The sequence below is a fragment of the Tribolium madens genome, unplaced genomic scaffold (assembly GCF_015345945.1).
Source record: "Tribolium madens isolate multiple individuals breed KSU strain unplaced genomic scaffold, Tmad_KSU_1.1 Scaffold_71;HRSCAF=194;Tcas5.2_LG6, whole genome shotgun sequence".
In the NCBI taxonomy this organism is placed as follows: domain Eukaryota; kingdom Metazoa; phylum Arthropoda; class Insecta; order Coleoptera; family Tenebrionidae; genus Tribolium; species Tribolium madens.
In genome coordinates this window covers 3,335,727-3,358,559 of record NW_025401041.1, presented here as the reverse complement: position 1 = coordinate 3,358,559, position 22,833 = coordinate 3,335,727, and the positions used below count along the sequence as shown (strand labels likewise).

Below are 22,833 nucleotides of genomic sequence, written 5' to 3'. Positions count from 1 at the left end.
CAACGAATGACCATGATTACACAAAACGCTCTCAGCTTTGACATTGGACATTGTTGTGAATTTTTATGAATTAAATATTATGTGCTTAAAAAACACCAAATTAAGAAAATTAAAAATTAAGTTAAAACTTCAAACGATGTAGATTTTAGAAAAAACAATTTCAGACACTGAAAAAAAAAGATATAATTTCAGACAACATACTCGAAACACTCGAAAACCCAAATCAGGCAATTGTGAAACTGAGATCGTGAGAAACTCAATTTGAATGATAAAAAATACGAGCTTGTTTATTGAAAAGGGAGAGTTCCATTTGGCGTGAATTTTTATCAAGTGCCATAAATTAACCAATCAAGCCCGACATATCATCGCCCGATTGCCTTCAAACAATCCGTTGAATATCAACCCCAATCATAAACGCGAAAGAGAAGACCAAAACAAAAGAAAGTATAATAATTAAAAGCATGTTTCCAGTTCGACCACCGTATAATTAATACAGTATGGACAGTATGGGCGAGGGGTTGATAGCAAAGACCGACGTTATTGCCGGAATTTCCCATTAAAGCTTGTCATTTACTTCTAGATTAAACCACTTTTAGTTGCCGGCCATTCCCATATTTTTCCTATGTAATAACACACACAGAATTTTCCAAACAATTTTAACAAGAGAACTCGACCCACAATTCGCACATTGTTCACTTATTTCACTGTTTTTTGCATTCTTGTGACGAATAATCAAAAGGACTACCCTTTATTACTTTGTATTAAACATAGTGGGTTTGTAAGCCGACTCACTACTTTGATGTTTACAAAAATTACTAGCTTTTGATTTACCCTAGAACCTAGAACTTAATTTGTTTCACATCAAAAACACCTTGATATTATTTCATTTTAGCAACTCTTTGAAGGTTTCTGTTTATGAAAGCTGTATATGTATTGAACATATCGAACGAGTTTAGTTCAAAGAAAATCGTGCACGAGAAGAAACTTTTGCTCACCCATTTTAATAAATTTCACTCTATGTTTTATGATCCTCTAAAAGCAAAACTAAACGTCTAATAAAATCAAAATGATGAAAATTTATATCATCAAAAAATGAAAAACACATTTATTGCGATTAAAGTTTTATTGAATGCGGGTTATAAAATTAATGAATGTCAAAATAAGTTTGTTTAATGGCTAAAATTACAATAGTCAAGTTAAACAAACATGGAATTATCTGTGTTTAAATACATATTATTGCGATTATTACAATGCGGAGCGAAAACTCGAGTTTAAACAACTCTCTAAACTGAAAACTATGAAATTATTGTGTTTTTATTACAACACGCGGTTGTTGCAGAGTAGTAACAGTGACACTTACCCCCTCCCCCGATTGGTGGGGATACAACGACCATTTTCCTACTCAATTGTATACTTAAGTGCATCAATCTGTGTAGTTGGCTTCCATTAATCGCGGTTTATTGTCTAATTAAACGTACATTTCCCATTAAGCCAACTTCATCGCAAAGAAAAACACAAATTTTGACTGAAATACTCTCGTATAAATTCCTGAAACAGGAAACTGCACTTAAACGAAATTTAATTGCTCTTCGCGAACCAGATCCTTAAATAATCTAGTTGAAAGTTCTTCATACAGTTGGTAATTCTCGTACAAATGCGGTGGGATTTTGGTATTTTTGTTTGTTTGTGTAAAATTTCGGTAAAATCTGCCGCAGATTAGCGACGTCTGCGTTATATAAATAGCCCCGAAGTAATATCGCGAGATGTGTATGTAATCCGGTGAAATTTATGGATATATCATAGACGATTAAACGGCGCCCTTGTAGCGAAATGCTAATTTAAACGTCAGTAGAACAAGTTGGTATTAGAACGCACCTGTGCCCTCTCACACTAAAAATGATGGATGATGCGTAATCAAGACATCTTTGTAAACAATCGCACTATTATTGATTGAGGGGTGGGGGCCAAGTGCCACGTTTACTACTCCACTAACAACAAAATCAAATCCTTCAAAGGGAGAAATTTGTTTGTGTTTTTCTTTTACTTGTCTCATTTAGAAGCACGATGTTGGTTTATTATTTTGACTGAGGCGGTCGAGAGTTGAATTTTAAATATTTAGAAGCTTATTAAAAATGCAGCACAAGTGCTTGAATGCTTTCAAATTACAAGTTTCGTACCATTAAAAAAATTCTCAGATTATAAAACAGTCAATTTTATCGCTTCTATTTTAAATTCTATATAATTTAAATTGAAAATAACTGAAACGGAAAATATTTCAGGCAATTTCGTTATTTTTATGAAGCTCTATCTTGAAACACAATGTACGACATGTTCCATATTTTACACTTTAATCAATACGAGCTTTTCTCCAATACACAAGCTTTACGATCATTTTACCTGAAAAGAAGGGATTAGTTTCAAGCCAGACTTCGATGAGTAGCAACTGTCCAAAAAATAAAACCAATTTTATGGCTACAGCGTCGATTATTTCGTTTCGTCTTCTTGCTTTGCATAAAAGCTTTCACCTATAGATAAAACATAAACCTGCATGCAGATTACCGGATTGCAAAGAAGATTTTCCTTAAAACAAAATAAAATTGGATTTTCTAAGAAAACCAACTTTGGTGGCTGTGCTTCGCTTCACATCAATGTAATTTACAAAACGCTGACAAATCTTTAAACAGTAAACATCGGAGTTTTATCGGTGCATTTTTAGGCCGGAAAATTTACAATACGCCTCTGACTCGGCTTTCATATCGGATTGACAAGGAGGGTTTTTATTGAATTTTTAGTAGCGCATGGAAAATTGACGACAAGACTCCCGATGCTTACATTCTAATCCCTACTCTTTCTTCGAGCGACAAGAGTGGATTTTCTATAATCCTTCCACTGTTCAGGGATCATTTGTCGGGATTTTTTCGCGCCCAAATTCATAATTTTTTTGTTTTTGCGTTCCACAGTGACGCAATTAAACCGTAATTTGTCGGCTCGTGATTGGCCGACAATAAACCGTTCACGTTTCCGTATCCGTCATAAAACTAACCCCTTTTCCCGTTCCGAATAAGTGCCATAATCTTATCTTTATAGCTATCGCCACCATTATCCCCATCGAATTGTCTACTTTGGTGTATTATCTTTGCCCCAAAAATAACTTTTATTCCGGTCCTGCGTTATGGTTGAGGCGGATTTATCGAATCACCACAGACATATAAACACGACTACTTGACGAAGGAAGCGAAAAAATCGACTCGACTCGTTTCTTTGTTTTTTCAGAACCCGAATTTCATAAAAATTGATAAGGCGGGGGATATTAAGAATAATGGGATACAGGAGGCGTGAGCAAATCAAGGGTTCATTATTGTTTGGTTTGTTTTTTTAGCTACAAAAATTATGTTAGGGATTGTCGTGTTGTTTAATATTTTTTTAAATGACTCTAATAAATCTTTCAGAACTGTTTATTTTTTTCATTAAAAAAGGACGTCATTTGCATGTAATGAAGAGCGAATAGGACAATAAAACAGTAAAATTATGCAGGGGCATAAAAAAGCTTTTTTGGACTGAAAATAGGAGGTAAACTATCGATTAAACTTTAAAACAACAAAACCATTAACAATTATAGGTGCGACGAGTGTAACTCAAAATTTTAATAAAGAAAATACGATACAGGGTGTGTGGAAACTCTATCACAACTACCAGAACTCATTCTAAATAAATACAGAGTGTTTCAGAACTCGTGCCCCAGAGAAGAAAAAAAATATATATCAAAAAAATTCTATCTATAAAATTTTTGAAATTATTGGATTTCTAGGTATTTCTGTTCGAAAAATATTTTTTTCTATTCAAAAACGATGCTTTAATGAGCCATTTCAACACCAATTCGGGTGCTAAAATAGACTAGTACAATTTACTTTCTGAAGGTTGGTAATGGTGATTTTCACCGGCGTTTTGAGCGATTTTTCTTATTTCAGGTGGTGTACATAAAATATATACAGTATTCATTGTTAATTCTAAAAAATTTTGAAAAATGTTCGAGATTTGAAACTTCGAAAATGGAATTTTTCAAACTGTGACATTTATTACCAACCATTATTAAGGCAAAAGTTCTTAAATTTTGAAAAATTGACTTTTAATGTTAAAAAAAGTATGTAAAACGCGCAAAATAGAAAAAATTGTATAAAAAATTTGTTTCATAAGTCATTTGTGAGAACTTGTTCTTTATAAAACTCGCGCTTCACTGCTCGTTTTATAAACCTGAACTTGCACACTTTCACAAAACTTGCCTTACGAAACGCGTTCTTTAATATACTATTTCAAGTTTTTTGCTACAGGCTATTAAGAGAGGAAACAAGGAAGTTATATCCTAAATTGTAACTCTGTTTAATGTTATTTGTAGTTTTTATTGGCAAAAATTTTGTACTTTTATTAAATAACTATAAGATAGTTATTTGTAGAACTAGTTTTGAAAAGTCATGAGTGTAAAAATGGTCTTTCAAAACAAGTTGTACACAACATTTTTTTGCATAGTGATAACCCCAAGAACGCCAAAGACCGAAAAGATATCAATTTGATAAATCAAATCTAATGTATCGCGAGCTTTTTGTAACAAACTCTATAACTATAGAAATCGGTTAAAATATTAAATAGACATAAAAAATGTCAAAAATAAATGTCAACATTTTTTTAAGATAAAATGTTTTAAACGGTTTTTTTCATGTTCCTGGTATCTTATTTTACTTATAATTTTTCCTCTGGGGCGCGAATTCTGAAACACCATGTATCATCAGAAATAATCATAATCTTATACACATGAAGCCAAAAACTTAGTTTGCGAAATGTTCTATAAAAAAATTTTCTTTTTTTTAAATTGGTACAAAAAGAACAAGAAATTTTAACTCAAGATAAAAAAGGCTATATTTTGATAAAACACGATACAAGAAAATACTCTTGGAAGCTTATATTTTTTGTATTGAGTGCTTTTGACGTAACTATCGACAGGTAAATACAACCAATCAAAAATGTCGATACTCACAATACGCTACAACTGTTTTATTTCACGTTACACAACTCCGGGTTTATTACCGACCTAATTCGAAGCTTCGATATTCAATATTCACCAGAGCATTGTTTATAATTAGTTTATTTATCGTCGTATACAAAGAAATTCATCTTTTTTTGTTTCGATTTAATCAGATAATCCTGTAGCTTTATTAACCCGAAATCTGGTTATTCCATCTGTGTTTCAATTACAGTCTATTACCATCCTTTATTAAAGTTATGCAAAGTAAATAAAAGTTTTCTTTCGCGTCTTATTTCACTCGACGTCTTAAAATTTATCGTATTTTCTCTAATTAGTGTAGACGGTAGTGCACTCTACTGGGAATGAAATTTTCTTAATATATGCGATACACGTCTTGAATAATTTAATCCACGGTTTAGTAAATCGAAGTTTAGGGTAAAAATAGAGTGTCGTTTTTTTCCCAGTACGGCTCCTGTGTTTCTAAAGACGGAGGCCTCGGAGGGCTTGCTTGTGGACAAACTTTAAATTGGAAACGTCCACTGAGTTAAAGTTACCTTGTTTCAAATGTAATTTTCGCGAAAAATCTGGAGAGAAAACAATTTTTTTCTCGTTTCGAGTGTATTAATTGTTATGTTAACGTTAATCTTGTTGCAGTGACCCTATTGTTTGGAACTTGTCGCTGAAATGACAATATCGTAACTGCAATAATTTCGCCAAGTTTGTTCATTAATTAACAGCCACAAAACGACCACCATATCTATTATAAACTACGAGCACATTACTTATGCAGTTTGATCATGTATCTAAAGTTGGTAACATAGGGCCAATTAGTTTTAAAGTTATCAGCCAGGGATAAGTTTCTCAATTGAATCAAAATATGAATGAGGAATGGGATTATTGCAACGAGATACCCGATCAATCATTAATTTGATCCACTTAATTTCGTCTTCTTTTATTCGCCACTGATCATCCATCAATCATGCGATTAATTTCGTGGTCGGATGTGAAAAATTCGCACGGCTTTTTTCCATCAAACTACAAACAAAGCACACGAGAGAGAACGACGATCGATACGCGAAAATTCAAAATTCCAGTGTAATGGAGTTAAAAATAAAAAATCTCATTTTACTACGCCGAAGTGGGGCGAAAAAAAATTCAGCGATAAAAACGCAACGTAAAATCACAATGTCATGTTTGAATGAAAATTACGATTTTAAGTTGTAATAATTTATTTTTGTAACCAAATTCTTATCTAAACTTGCTTAAAAATAATAATAATATTATTTTTTATTATACCTGCATCATAATCCTAAATTAAAAGACGCTGCAGCGTGCGTAATTTGGCCTTTATAGCACGCTGAAATTTTAAAGTTGTCTAGGCAACAAGAAATAGTGAAATGTCTGGACCAATTACAACGTGAAAAAATGTGCTTAACAATGTAAACAATGTAAACTAGTAACCGTCTCTACGAAAACGATTCAACCTTTGATAATTTTATTGTGTAAATTCATATTTTTTCAATGCTCATAAAAGAACGTAAATGGGCAGGTATAATAAAAAATAGTGTATAACACTCGTTTATAAGCGCCTTTAAAACACTTACGACGTTAAACCCGTCGTGCGTGTTTTAAAGGCTTGCTTATAAACTAGTATTATAATATACTATTTTGTAATTTTACGCAAAAAAATGTTGTCATTTTATTTTTTTTTATACAAAGATCGCAAAAGTGACCAACTTTATTACTAAATGTCACAAGTAAGAGTTTTACCTTTTAGACATGGAGTAAAAATTCTTTTTTTAGCTTAAGCGCTTTTACTTTTATTTCGACATTATTAACATTTGTTTCTTTGTTGTTTTTTTCCGGAGAGGTGCATTATAAATCATCAGCATTCGACATTTTGCACTACTAACTGCACTAGTTAAATCAATAAACACTTTGGAAAATCTCAACGCAAATTACGATACTGACACATGATGTTTATAAGCGTTGTTATGATTTCATTATTAGTTGCAAAGCATCCTGATTATTTTGTTCATTTACTTACTAATTAAGTGTTATTCTCGAGCTGAACACATTAGAGAAGAAAATAGCATATTATAGTAGATATATTATTAATAGTATATTATTTAAATAAACGTTCAGCTTCACCGTATAAACTGTCACTTTTACTCCTAATAACGTATTTTTTTTCACTACTAGCTGTAAAAAATACTATTTTGTAGTTTGTCAAGATGTTGAGAAGTTGTTTTCTGTTCTAGTAGTCAGTAATCATTTTTATTATGGACCAAGGGCTATAATGTATTAGAGGTGTGTAAATGCCGATGTTGGACGGTATTACATTGATACAAATATTTTTTGAACATTATTATTGAAAACAAGTACTAACGGAAGTATTTCGAGATGAAATTAATGCAAAATCAAATAAAAATGAATTAAATTTCCTCATTAAAAACATCAGAATAACCCAAACTCTCATACTTCTGTCTAGGTCAAAACTGTCAAAACAACAAATTGATTTATTTCAAGTTAAAATACTATCGATAGTGAGACAAATTTTACCACTTTTTTTCCTTTTCTTTGCAGTTTCTTTGTTATTTTAATAAATATTATGAACTTAGAAAATTCCTTTAATAGTTTTAGAAGTACAAACATGTCATAACTTCATTTAAAATAAGAACAAAATAATAAATAGGTACTTTCAACTTAAGTTAATAACTCAGGTAAGTAATTAATTACTGTATGTAATAATAAAATAACAAAAATTGTAGTTGTGAATTATGACATGTTACGTCTGAGGCAAAATGTCCATTAAGTAGGATTGTATTTTTCACCGTGGTATTTCTGGGTAATAAATGTGCTAGTAGTGAAAAAAATGTTATATAAAACACGGTAGAAAAGATTTTTATAGCTTCGCATTTATTAACTCGGCTATATAAAATCTCTTCTCTACCTTGTGATTTAATATACTATTGAAATACAGGGTGTTTCAAAACTCGAGCCAAAGAGAAAAATTTCAATTAAGATAAGATACCAGGAACATGAAAAAAAAATGTTTAAAAAATTCTACCAACCAAAAACTTTTGCCAATAAAAGCCACAAATAACATTAAACAGAGTTACAATTTAGGATACAGCTTCCTAGTTTCCTCTTCGAATAGACTGTAGCAAGAAATCTTGAAAAATTCTTTTCCCAACAGAAATATATAAAGTCAAAGTGCAAACTCTCATAAGTTCGAAATTTTTATACAGATATAGAATTTTTTTAACATATTTTCCATGTTCCTGGTATCTTACCTTACATGGCATTTTTCTCTGGCGCACGAATTCTGGTGCACTCTGTATAGGCAATTTAAGATGAGATTATCTTTTTATACTCAGATAACTGCAAATTTAAATTTAAAGAAAAACCAAAGCCTGGTCTTTCTACTTTTCTTCACGAAATATTATCAACAAAATTCGAAATACAGACTGCTTTCTATTAGTGTCGACAAACAGTTTTTGCATTTTGCTTAGTTATCATAAAACACAGATCGTTAGGAATCGACTTTTGTGAAAAGTTTCCCTTTTAGTCTAATAAAAGCAGTAGCATCCTTTTTTTGTATTATTTTCTTGTTAAAAATCGCAACAAAACATCTTCCGCTTACAGAATAATGTGCCATTAGTGAATATATGCAATGTATTGTGAATCACTGGGATAAAATATCACGCAAACAATACCCAAACTGATTAATTCTGTGCAAAACAGAACGGGCGTAACTGCCACATTGAAACAAACGAACGAATAATTTGCGCTCGAGGCAAATGAGAACACATTAGTTTTAGTGAAAAGGTAATGTATTGTCGTCGCCTTCGACACAACACCCCTTACTTGAGAATAAAGACAAATCGTATTAACTCTTAGCGCTAGGATCAATGCATTTTTACACTTTCAGGCATATTAATAGCGAAGAGAGTATATTATCTAAAATTTTGTGCAAAAAAACGGAATTTTTCATCGACACTTGATGGAAATGTAAAAGGAAGTAATCCCGTTATAATTGATGTTTATTGGGGCAAGATAAGATTTTATTTCGGTTAAAAGAGATTATGTCGAAACAGGGGATTTTTTAATATGTATACAACGCAAACCGGCGAAAAGACGCGCTTTAAAGAATTTTTTATCTGATATATCGTTCGATTCCGAGAGAATGGGTGGAAGCTCGCTTTTTATTTCAGAACAAATATTGCTCTCTAAATATTTTAAAATTACACTCAGAATTTTTTTTATAGATTTTTCTGTTTAGTTTATTTGTCTCGGTGGCCACTAAACCACCCCGCGCCGTTTTTTGTCCATTTCCTTCCTCCTCGGTGTCATTTTCGGCGCCCCCATCTTGTTAATTGAATAGTTGCGATCTCGTATTGTTCGTGTTGACCGCCTGCCTCGCATAGTTTCACCAGAGATACAGAAATATGTATACTTGTACAAAGTTGGTTGTAACCGAATTATAACTCACTCAATGCAACAATTGCTTCGTTATATAGTCTCTCAAGTTTACTTGTACGAGTCGTAGAAAAAAAATTCCTTCTCTCGCAACTTTTCTTTTGTCAAATATTAAAAAAGAACATTAGAAATGTCAGATTTCAGTTGACAGCCGTCGTATTCACGCTCGCCGTCACAAACAAAACCCCTCGTTGTCAACGTCGCCGCCTCCGGTTTCTGCACACTTGCTGGTGACGGCCAACGCGTCCTTATTAGATTAATCACCATAGGTTATTGTCCACCGCATCGGTCAAACGCATCAATCGATACGACGAGGTTTAAACAAGGGAATGATTTCATTGGACGAGGAAGTGATCTCGCCGGATGCAACCGGAATATTAAGAGACCTAATCAAACTAGAGAAAATCGGAACTTTATTAACCCACAAACAGAAAAAAACACAAATTTGATTTCCTTCTCCAAAGATTAGAAACCCTATTTTTCTATCTTTCAAAATGTTGGCAACAAATCGTTTGGAATTACAGTGTCGTATGTAGATATACAGAGTGCGCCAGAACTCGCGCCCCAGAGAAAATTGTCAAGTAAGGTAAGATACCAAGAACATGAAAAAAATTCTATCTGTCAAAAAATTTTGACATTTATTTTTTGACATTTGACATTTTTTTATATCTATTTAATGATACTGATGATCTTGTATATGTTTTTTTACAATTATTTAGTAAAGAGACAAAAATTTTGACAATAAAAGCCACAAATAACATTGAACAGACTTACAATTTACGATACAGCTTCCTTGTTTCCTCTTTTAATAGCCTATAGCAAAAAAACTTGGAAAATTATTTTTCCAACAGAAATAAATAGAGTCAAAGTGCAAACTTCAAACCCTTATAACTTAGAAATTTTTATAGATACAATTTTTTTAACATTTTTTCCATGTTCCTGGTATCTTAACTTATATGGCATTTTTCTCTGGGGCGCGAGTTCTGGCGCACCTGTATTTAGAACCATTTAGAGATATAACGGGTCTTTCTTAAAATTCGACGTCGAAATTGGCTTTGCAAAATTGATTGTGAACGAACCCACCAAGATTACGCGATTCGATTCAATGAAGATGGTTATCTTTGTGCATACTACTAAAATTGTAATTGTGAGATTATGTTGGTCGGTTTATGTGTTTATGGTGTGTTCACGACGAGCTTGTCTCGGCCAACTGCGACATCGAATTTAAAAAAAGACACGTCATTAATTTTTAAAGATTTAGTGTGTGACAACTCGTCAGAAATTGTTCTAATACAGGGTGTCCCAGCGAGTTGAAAATGTCCATTAGTAACGTCTGAATGGTACAATTAAAAAACATTAGAGGACATTGATAGATACTAATCTAGTCCATCGCGTAAAATTATTTTCAATTATACAGCGTGTCTCAAAAATAAATTACAATACAAACTTGTGTTTTTTTTAATAAAACACCATATGTTTCTTAGCGTTTTTGGATGTAGATTTTTATGACAATGTTTTTAAGCTAAATTTTTATTGGTCGATTTTGCTTAGTTTTAAAAATAAGACGTTTTTTTTGATGCACTTTTTAAAAATTCATTACACAAAACCTAAGACATCTAGAAATATTTTTTTACTACCGCAAAGAAGAAGGTACAAGCTATAAGGTTGTAACATTTTTTTAGAGTGTTGCATTTGCAAAGATTAAAAAATGAAGGGGTTTGTTAAAAGTTCAATGACTTAAAAAAATTTAATGGAACGCCCTATTTATTATTTTTGCATTGTTTTTCTAAAATTATTTAATTTTAGGTGTTTATAATCAATAACTAAAAAGATATTTAACATTAAACATTAAAAAAATGCTATTGTTACAGTAGCCAAAAAGTGCACAGTTGCACAAGAGATGGAAGAAATATCACTTAATAATCACATTTGTGTTAAACAATTCATTATTCTTTATTTTTACAATAAACTAAATCGAATTTCAGTATTTATAAGGACTTTTACAATCTCTGAATAAATCAACGGATAAGTGGTCCGTGGTGGAATTAATATAGTATCAACAATACTCATCAGATAATAATAGGCATTGTTGCTAGAATTAATATTGAATGTTAAATTTCTTTTCATTTATCAATTCTAGACATTAAAAGTTATTTTTTTTAGACAGACAATTTATCAATCTATTAGAAGCAAAAATAAAAAATAAGGTGTTCCATTAAAACTTTTAAGTTCATAATAACAAACTTCTTAATTTATTAATCTTTACAAATGCAAAACACTAAAAAATGGCTACAGCTTTAAATTCTGTACTTTCTTCGTTGCAGAAGTAAGAAAAATTTGTTCTAGCTGTATTAGTTTTTGTGTAATAAATTTTTAAAAAGTGCATGTTTTCATCAAAAAAAACGTCTTATTTCTAAAATTAAGCGAAATCGACTAATAAAAGTTTAGCGTTTTAAACGGCTACATCCAGAAATGCCAAGAAACATACGATGTTTCAATTAAAAAAACACAAGTTTGTATCGTAACTTATTTTTGGGACATGCTGTATGGTTGAAAATAATTTTAAGTGATGCACTAGATTAATATCTATCATGTCCTATACATTTTTTTTTAATTTTTACCATTTAAATATTACTAATGAACTTTTTCAGCTCGCTGGAACAGCCTGTATGTTTGTGTGATTAAAAAACGTTACGAATTTTAATTTAGAAACTTACTAGTAACTTGAAGCTATCCTATAAAATTATACAAAAATTGAGCAATATAGAAACTTATAGCACTTTGTTACTCCAACAATTTGCTTTCCCAGTATGTGTGGTAGTTTTAACTTATCACGTCTTTGAAAACAATCATGTTGCTTTGCAGTTGTTAAAAAAATTGTTTTTTTCAAAATACATTTATTGCATCTTTTATTCAAAATAACTTTTCAAATTGTTGTGTAACAGTAAGAATAATAAAGGGGATTTTTTTTTAATTTGGCTTCAAAGCCATCTATGAAAGTTTGATTGTGAACAAACCATCGTATTGAAAGTTATTAATATGACATTTAACACCTCGCCGGGCGTATGAAACATTGTGGTCCGTTCACAACACACTCATATCACCGCCTACCATGACGCCAAATTTAGATAATGTAAATGTAGTCTTTAAATATTGTATTTTTTAGTGTTGATAAAGTGATCAATAAAGAAAACCACGAAATTAGTCCACAGCACAAAAAGAAGTTCGTTATTTTGTCTTCAATTCCAATAAATAACCAGTAAATACAAGAAAAAGGACGAAACTAAATTAACAATCTTTTATAATATACAAATTAATGAGACTAACAAAAACATGAATTAACTGAAACTACAACACTTAATATTATCTGGATTATCCTGCAAGTAACTAACTACCTATGTGCTTTTTGTTAAATATTACTCTAAATTAAAAAAAAATCTTGGTCTTTTTTGGCATCCTTATCATTGATTTAGTCCGCTGAGCTTCGAGGAAATTTTTGGGGTTTCAAAAACTTTATAAGAAATTTTTGTAGAGACGTTTTCTAAAACAGAGAGAAGCAGCGAAACTGCTTTTTTAAACTTTTTCTATGCAACTATGCACATTTTCGATTTCTTGGCGAGCTGAGCTTTCTGGGGTTGAGAACTTCATAATTACTGTTCCTATTTCTGCATTTTTATATAAAAAATAAGCAATAACTTATGACATAAGTGAATTTTTATCTTGAGGTACCTACACAAATCATTAAAGATCAGAGAAGTCATTATGGAATTCAAATGTACAAACGACAGTGTAATTCTAATAATTTTTATGTTCACAATATACTACTTTGTTTTTCATCTTTTTTACAGGTAACTAAAATAAGACACTTATAAAAAATATTTTTTGGATTTGTCTGATGAAAAAAAAGTAAGATAACTAAAAATCGCAACTTATTTAAGAATAGTTTATACGACACTGTAATTGTGAACGAACGAAATGTATTTGTAAAATTTAATTACAAGCGTCCTGATTACCTAAAGTCTAATTAAAATTTCAGCAAAGTGGCGCGATTTCGCATTTAAATTGGTCTCGGCTAGATACGTTGCGACTTTAGAAAATTAATTATTAGAGACCTGTGTGGTTGTAATTTAAACATGAAACATTCAAAACATTGTAACAGTGTCTACAACTGGCCGAGCTGAACATTTCTAATTGACTAATCACCTTTTCTCGCTTCTTAATTACTCGACGTAAATCATCGCAAATGAATATAAATAACTTTTATAGAATTTACAGGAGGCGATCAATCTAAATCCACCTCGAAGATAAGCACTTTTTCGGATTAAAACGTCCCTTTTAATTTAATTGATTATGTAAATTTTTGGAATATATCGTATCATGATTATTTGTATNGGGTGGTCCATACGTTCGAGAATCGGATAATAGAAATGTTAGCTTTATTAAAGAGATTATGTCTTAGTTGGTGGGATTCGAAGACGATCCGTCAAGTTGAACTAATTCTCTCCGAGAGATAAGGAACCCGGAAAATCATTTTCGGATTATATTGTCCATACAGAGTGTTTCAAAATTCTTCCAACACACATAAATAACCGAACAAACAATCCAACTAATAATGAAATCAGATTTGGAGACGACATAAGGCATCAGTTAGAAAGCGAGAAATTTCCCAACGGCATTACATTAATGATATATGATGAATATTACGCACGTCATAATTCATCTTAATCTTCAAGAGTCGAAACTCGAAACTGATAAATGTTGGAATTTCGACGTCGTTTAATTTACCACTTGAGAAACGTCATCCTCGATTAAGAGTAAACAATCCGTTATCGATTTTTCCCCGGCAGGAAAATAATTTCTTTTTGACTTTTCGCCGGTTAATTTCTTATCGGGTGAGAAGTTCAATCACTGTCGAGTTAAAAAAACGCGACCCCTCTTTAATATCTCACGCTTGGACAGCTCGGTTTTCGTTCACGATTCGTTTAATCTGACCGCCTGCCAAGCCCTACACATGGAAAGTAGCGGTTTTTTTTATGTTTCAAAGGTTGACACTATTGAAAAGCGAAGCAATTCGTGTAATTGCAGAGGTCGTGTCGAGTTTTTATAATTGACGAGGAATTTTTCCGAAAAAATTACAAAGTTAAATTTTGGTGGATGCGCCGGGATATAACTTTGGATGAAATTTGGTTTAACCGAAACAAAAAAAATTCACTTAATTTAATTAAAATTTTGCTTGTCCTCCGCCTTTCCAAATATTTTTTCGCGTCTTGTTTGTTATATATCCGTGAAAAGAACCCTCCGGAAAATTGTAAATCGGAATTGTTGGTCCGTAGTATTTCCGCGCAAAAACGCATTTTCTCGCCTTAGCTCACTCTTTTGATCCAAATACGCCACCATATAAAATACATATGTTATTTTTTCGTCTGTTATTATGGTTTTCTTTGTGTATTTTCCTCGGAAAAACCGATCAATACCAGAAAATTGATAAAGTCGATCATTTGCTTTAAAACGATTAATGACTTGGAAATGATTTGATCGATGATTGAAATTTTGGTTTACTGACTCCCGATTCTAATTTTCTTTTATTCACTTTTTAATCGCAGCCATTACACCTGTGATTCATGACCGCTTAGGTTGTACAAGCAACCAGAATCTGCCATTTGCAGATAATCCTAATGTCGCGTTAACACATGATTAGGATCCCAGGTCGGGAGCTGACCTCTGACGAATTTATAGTTCGTTTGCGGTAATTCGAGTTTAAAACGGTGAAAGACGATCAATTTAGGGACATTTGTTTGCTCAAAGAGAGCTGCTTTGACCCAACAAAATCATATTTCAATAGGATTTTCAAAATTGCATTTACACCTTGCTGAATTACCAGGATTTATATACAAATTTATAATTTATTTATTAATTTAAAAAACGTAAGCGCAATCAAACATAATGTTAAGTTTTTTAAGCAAGTTTTTATTTGTTTTTAATTACCCAAACACTACATACAGGTTGTTAAAAAAAAATATTGAAAAATGTTTTAGGAGGTAATACGCTACTCCAAAAAATTTATTAAAAATAAAAAAAAATTAAAAGATTTTTTTTTGAAAATTTGTTTAAACATTCAGGAAACAATGCGACTTAATTGTTGAAACAAAATCAAAAATATTTTGAATTTTTTTTTCTCGCTCTATTACTTAGCATTGCGTGCACAGAAAAAAAAATTGCCAGATCTCAAAACTAAAAACTTAAAGCTTTAAAATGTTTTTTTTTTAATCTAGATACGACCATTTTTCGACGAGTTGCAGCCTAACAAAAATCACCAAAAAATCTACAAAAATTTTTGATCCTTTAATTTTTTGGAGTAGTGTAGTATGGATCAAAACAAATAAAAAAGTCTTAATAAACATGGGTCCGCTAGGTAACGGTTTCAGAGATATTAAAGATTATTTGTTTTTTTAAAACATTTATTTGCAATCTGCTCAAACAAGAAAGAAAACCTTCTAATAACAATTCTAAAAATTTTCACATTCGATATCTCCGAAACCGTTACTTTGCGAACCCATGTTTATCAAAACTTTTTTATTTACTTTGGTCCATACTATTGCCTCCTTATATACAGGTGTCCGAAAAATCGCGCACCTCCGTAACACAATATCGGGCGATGCTCTTGACAACAAGAAAAATGTAAAAAAATCCATCTATAAAAATATCAGTTGGAAAAATATTTTTCCAAGTTTTTTTGCTATAAGCTATTAGAAGAAGAAACAAGGAAGCTGTATTCTAAATTATTACTCTGTTTAATGTTATTTGTGGCTTTTATTAGCAAAATTTTTGAACCTTTACTACATAATTATANAATTTTTGAACCTTTACTACATAATTATAAAAAAACATAATTATACAAGATCATCAGTATCATTAAATAGACATAAAAAGTGTTTTTTGTGGTTTTTATTGGCAAAATTTTTGTAATTTTACTAAATAATTATTAAAAAAACATACAGTATGTCCCCGGATTGTGTTTACAAAAGGAAAAAAAAACTATCTTTGATTTTACACCAAAATTATTACGCCATTATTCTAACTCAGTAGAAAGAAAAGTTCATTTTTCTTTTGATTTTGGACTTGCTTCAATAATTTTTCTCTGCTTTTTAAGTCCCATCACATTGGCGGTTTTATTATTTTGACAATGATGTCAATTTGACAAATGAGTTCACGCAAGTTAAGTAACAAAAATGTTTGTCAAAAACATAATTTTAATAAACAGCAACTCAAAGAAACAGCTTTAACGTCATTTTTAACAAGAACTATCCTTATTTAATTAATAAGTTAATTGTCAAAGTGACATATAGCTGTTAAATAATTAAAACCGCCAATGTGATAAGACTTAAAAAGCAGAGAGGAATTTAAAAAAGTCCAAACTCAAGAGAAAAATGAATTTTTCTTTCTACTGAGTAAGAATAATGAATTTTCAATTACAGATTTGCTGGTTTCAAGTAAAGCAAAAACTTTTTTTCCTTTGCAGTTTCGTCGAAAAATCAAAGATAAAAAATTTTTTCCTCTTGTAAACTCAATCCGAGAACATACTGTATACATAATCATCATTATCGTTAAATAAACATAAAAAAATGTCCAACGTCAAAAAATAAATGTCAATATTCTTTGACAGATAGAATTTTTACTACCCAAGGAGGTATGCGACTTTCCGGACATTCTGTATTTTACAATCTTGTTTTAACACTTTGTATTAATAATTACCCACGAATTCAACAATTCTCCTGACTTTTGTCCCACTTATTCCAAAAACTAATTTGTACATCTCCACGTTTAATTACAATTTGCATCTAAACTTAACGTTTTTCGTCTTCAGCACTGTTTAAACGTTGCTTTTCTCTTATTGCAGCATCTTGCCGTCATTAAATTTTAATCCTGTTTTCTAAGCAGGAATTTCTATTCATCTCAGATGACACAAAAAATCCCACAGCCACTCTCAACTAAATAAAACTAATGCAAGTTTTTAATTCAATTTTTGATAAAAGCTATTTCGACAGTTGTGAAAAAAATTTGATCGAATTTATTTAAGTGCACTTTATAGTTTATGCATAAATGTTATTTAACTCAAAACGCAAAACCTGATAGATTTAAATATTAAACAACATCGAACATAAACAAATTTATTTTCATGTTATTTCATATTTCTATGTGAAACAAATATTAATGATTAAAAATTATGAGAATGACTCAAACTGTAAACTTTCGAATTTCTGATAAGTATGTCGAAAATGAAATAATCGATTGAGGTACTTGAGAGCTTTATCAGTCTATTGAATAATTGTGAGAAGTTTGCGTAAAGTTCGGTTATCTGTACTTTGAACATTCTCGCCGAAAGTTCGATAAGGTATCGTCGAATAGGAAACACACGTCAGAAAAAACACGCCCCAAGCTCCTCTCTTAATGCAAATCAGATTTGTACAACAGAGACAATTTATTGACTCGGCTCCGCCTCGGCCAATTAATTTCGTGGTCGAAAAATCAAATAAAGCACAAGACGGATTGCTCCAATAAAACTACAACACGTTTCCGTATCGAATACGAAATTAAGACAGAGACAAAACTACGCCAATTAACAAAATCACTCACCGTTAATCGTTTCTGGCGGTGTAAAGTGGGCTGATCGATGTCCTCCACTTGTTGGCTATCGACCCTAAAAAAAAATGCTGTACGACTTTTACGACAAACAGTTAAAAACATGCTGAGGTTTTATTAAAACGTTGTTGGATTGGAAACTTGGGCTTGAAATTTTTATGCAAGCTTGTAATTTTGATAATCTTGTAAAATTAAGATTTTGGATGAGATTAGCTAACGAGATAATGATGGGGCTTGTTTCAATATGGATTTTATAGGAGATTCTTGTTTAACGAACGAATTATTTCCAGGAGAAACGAAACTTACAACAAAAATTTTTGTTCGGAAAAATAATGATGAAGTAATAATAATAATACATTAAAAATTTTTAGTTAGTTTTGTGTTAATGATAATATTATTAGTGTTCCAAGACTGGAAAAACATGTGTTTGATGTATTTTCCTTCAAAAACAATCGCACCTTTTTCTTTTACCTATCCCCCTCAGTAACTTATTTTATTAGAAATATAAAAAGGAGTTATCTTAGTAAAGTTGTAAATCTGCGACATTAAATGCGAAAGCAAAGTTTTCCGTTGCAGCAGCACTTTTGCTCAAGTTTTCGGCGATTTTACGGCGTTTTTTTTTTCAAAAGTTTTTCACGTAAGCCAGGTCGAGATAATCTATAACTTGGTGCTTTTTTTCAATTTGCAAAGGCGAGTCTTTTGTTGTTTTTGTCGGCGGTAATTGGAGTTTAGAAAATGCCAAAAAGATAAAAATTTTATGATCATGACGTATATAAACATCATTTTATATTAGGAAGTTTTAGGCAATGCAAAAGCCGCGCTTTATTATTCTACTCGAGCAAATCTTGTCAAAAAATTTAGTTTTTTAAATAAATTCAATGGAATGATTATATAATTTTTGTTTTAAAACAAAAAGCAGAAATAATTTTAATAAAAGCTTTGGATTTTTTGAGCTAATTAGAGAGCACAAAATAGTTATTATTCGAATAAAAGTGCATTTGTTTTTATTGCCTGTTTTTAAATGACATGAAAACGTAATTATTTCATTAAACTATATATTTCAAAGTGCTGAATATAAAATATTATATTTTTGATTAAAACTTTCTTTTTATTTTTAGTTGGAAAATAATTTCGGGAAAGCTGTCATGTAGCGATTTTTCCCATTTTTTTAGTTTGACATGTGCTGATTTCGAAACATTCCAACCACTGCCATTCGTTATTAGGATTGACACACTTTTCGCTTAAATCCATCTCAGGCAAAGAAAAAAGCTTCGAGCAAAGCTTTCGGAGTATGGCACGGGTTATTTCAACTGTCCCGTCAAGGAAGAGCTTTGATAAATTACTCTTAAAAAATAAATTTTCTTCACATCGGCGTGATGTAACATTGATATATCTCGTCCGATTCCGGACCGAAACTTTTTCCCACTAAACTTTTCTCTCACACGCTTTGTATTGTCTGATGGTTTTGTTATTCATAGAAAAAAAGAAAAACTAAAATTGAGGCGACGAAAAGCAAATCATCGAGAGGGAAAAATGCAAAGCTTAAGAGGAGCCACGACGAACTTGTCGACAAATACAAAGCCTTTTTACAAAGTAAATAAACCTTAAAAACGAATATACTGATCGTTTGGCGGTTTTCTTGACCAATATTAACACACTTAGTGGCATTTAGATGCGTATTATTTGGAGAAACCAGTTTTTAAAAAAGTTTTATCTAGATGTATAAAAAGTATGGAACCAAACGTTTTTTGCATAAACTATTTATTTTTTTGGAAAAACTAATTGATGAATCATAAAGTACTATAAAAATGTAATGTTTAATCGAATTTTTTTTTTCTTTTTGAGTTTTACAATTTTTTAATTTTTTTTAGATGGCAATCCATTATAATACATTTTTTCTCATGAAGGTTATGATCTAAAGATTACAAGTATCTATTTGATATTTAATTTAAAAAAATGAACATAAGTAAAAACGAATCAAAATTTCGTTCTCAAAATACGATCACATTTTTTATATTACCTTGATTTTTTTAATTATTATTTTCTGGAGGCGAAAAAAACGCTTAAGTTCCATACTTTATAATCACACTTTATATTTGACATATTTTTGAATGTTTTGACAAGATGTTGGATTTTTAAAGTTACACAGTGTAGGTAATAATTAAAATTTATTAAAAATTAATTAATTAAATTAATAATCATTAAAACACACTGTTTATTTTAACCAAAACTATTTATACAGGATGTGTCAGAACTCGCGCCTCAGAGAAAAGTTTCAAGTAAGATACCAGATACCAGAAATGGAAAAAATGTTTAAAAAATTCTACAACAAATTTTGAGATTTATTTTTTGACATTTGACATTTTTTTATGTAATTTAAAGATTTTGCATATGTTTTTTCTTATAATTATTTAGTAAAAGTAGAAAAATTTTGCCACTAAAAGCCCAAATAACACTAAACAGAATTACAATTTAGGATACAGCTTCCTTGTTTCCTCTTGTAAAAACTTGTAAAATTATTTTTTCAAACTGCAAAATTTAAACTTTCACATAGCATTTTTTTCTGAGCGCAAGTTCTGGCGCAGTTTGTATATAAATTTTTATAAACCTAATACCTAAAACAAAGTCTATTTGAATATTAAACAACATAGGAAAATAATCAGATTAAATCTAATAATAACATTATGTTATTATGTTGTGTTTATTTAGGATGGTATTACGTAAATAAATTTATTTATAACAAATACTGACGGCAAAATGTGAAACATTTTTGTACAAGTTGCGAAGCTGAATCTTGATTAATTTTTCGAATTGAATTATTTTTTGCTAAATGAGTAATTAAATGTTGAGCCATTTCCATCTTTGTTTTATTGTCCCAATCACTTAAATGGACCGAATCGGAACAAATTAAATCAATTTTGCATTAGACTCGTCTCCAACACAAATGACATTTTGAATCACATTTCATCCAATCCATTGACTTCAAATTAAACAAACATCCATTCATCTTCTACTTCGCTCTCAATTCAAAAATTACATTAAAAAAAAAAACAACAAATGCGCATCTGCCATTAGTTTTAATTAATTTACACTGCAATTTATTTTTTTTTCAAAAATAGCCACGAATTCAATTCATTAAATTGAAAGAGTAAATTGATCTCGACTCTTAACATATTTGGCTTTATGCGAGGTAATAATTGTCCTTTTCAATTTTCAATACGTTCAACAGAATTGGTTGTTCTGTAAAGCTGTTTATGGTTTACGACCGGCTGTTAAACCCCTATTACTGACCGAAAAGTCCGCTTAAAATCCGAATTGATGTTCGGATCACTATCAAAAAATGGACAGAAATGACACAAGAAAGGTTCTAACTGAAATAACGATAAAATAATGATAAAAAATTCAGGGGAAGAAAACAATGAACACAATCGCCTGAAAAAGTAGTTTTTTTGAAAAAATGTTGTATTTTCAGTCAACCAATTAACTTTGCCACCGTTTGGATCTTTGCAATTTGTATCCATATGGGAGTAAAAAATTAATTGCTTCAGTCAAGTTAAAAATAGACATTTTTTGCGTTCCTGCATAAATGAATTTACTTTATAATAAAATAAAATGAGACAATGTATTAAAATATCTTGTCTCTAAGGGTTTCAGTTAGTAATAAGATAATTTATTTTTTGTTTCCAATTTAAAGAACACAAAAATTTATCTGTTCGAGAAATTCTCTCAATGCCGCAAACATCACTTTCCCTTATTGTCTTCCAATTGGAATATTTCATCGTTCCGTTAAAACAACAAATTAATTATACGAAACAATAGTCCGAAGCCTTGAAAACAATCGAAAGCAAAACTCAGCTCATGTTTTCTACTTCTGCGAACCGAAGACAAATTACTCATTCTCTTCCATTCTAATCACGGAATAAATATAATAACAGTCTCTCATTTAACACAAAGTGCATAGAATATCAGTCTAAAATTTCCCACAAAGCTGGTCTCTTCTATTCTCGCATTAAGCTCAATCATTTTTCACTAAGCAATCCGTTTGTAACCAAGCGGCCATTGTTGTGGCCTAAAACTACCCATTGTGGTACTTTCAACTTAGCCCGCTCATTACCCAAATTCTCTTTCAATCAAATCTTCTAATTATGTAATAGTTATAATTCCGGGTGACCTATTTCCGGACAAAAAGGGCTCTAATCGAAAACAAACGACCCGCATGCGACACACGCATGCAAATATTTATGGACTAGTTTTTTCAACCTAATGGCGCCTGAAATTAAAACGGCGTTTATTCTGGTTCAATTCGGGCGTTTTTGCATAAAATTAAACAAGTTTAAGTCGCTGTTCAAGTTCTTTAAAGCAAATTTCCTTTGCATACGCGTAATATCCTTGGAAAGAAGAATTTTCCGGCTTTGTTAGAGGTTGACTCGATAGCTTAAGGCGAGAATGTACGAAGATGCTTTATGTGTGGGAAATCGAAGTTCTGAATTGCAGCGTCATAAAAACGCAGAAAATTGTGTTAAAGGAAGAGGAAAATATTTATATTTTTATGCAGTTACATAGAAATATACATGAAAAGTAAACAAATTCTAAAATCTTTGATATCGAAAATAAAAAATCAAAATTTCAAACATTTGATTAAAATGAGAAAATAAACAATTTTTTATTATTAAAAAAAACTATTTCAAACTGTT

At 31.0% G+C, this 22,833-nt stretch overlaps 1 protein-coding gene across 3 annotated transcripts in view; it reads right to left on the bottom strand.

The window, feature by feature from the left end:
• LOC123008491 (TWiK family of potassium channels protein 7) overlaps nt 1–22,833 on the bottom strand; it is a 139,071-nt gene that overhangs the window by 67,071 nt on the left and 49,167 nt on the right. For 2 of the 3 annotated variants that reach the window (XM_044404320.1, XM_044404319.1), the window contains exon 2: nt 18,134–18,197. The exons of the other annotated variant lie outside the window; for it this stretch is intronic. The gene's annotated coding sequence lies outside the window, so the exon portion shown is untranslated. The remainder of the gene's footprint in view (nt 1–18,133; nt 18,198–22,833) is intronic. 3 annotated transcript variants of the gene reach the window in all.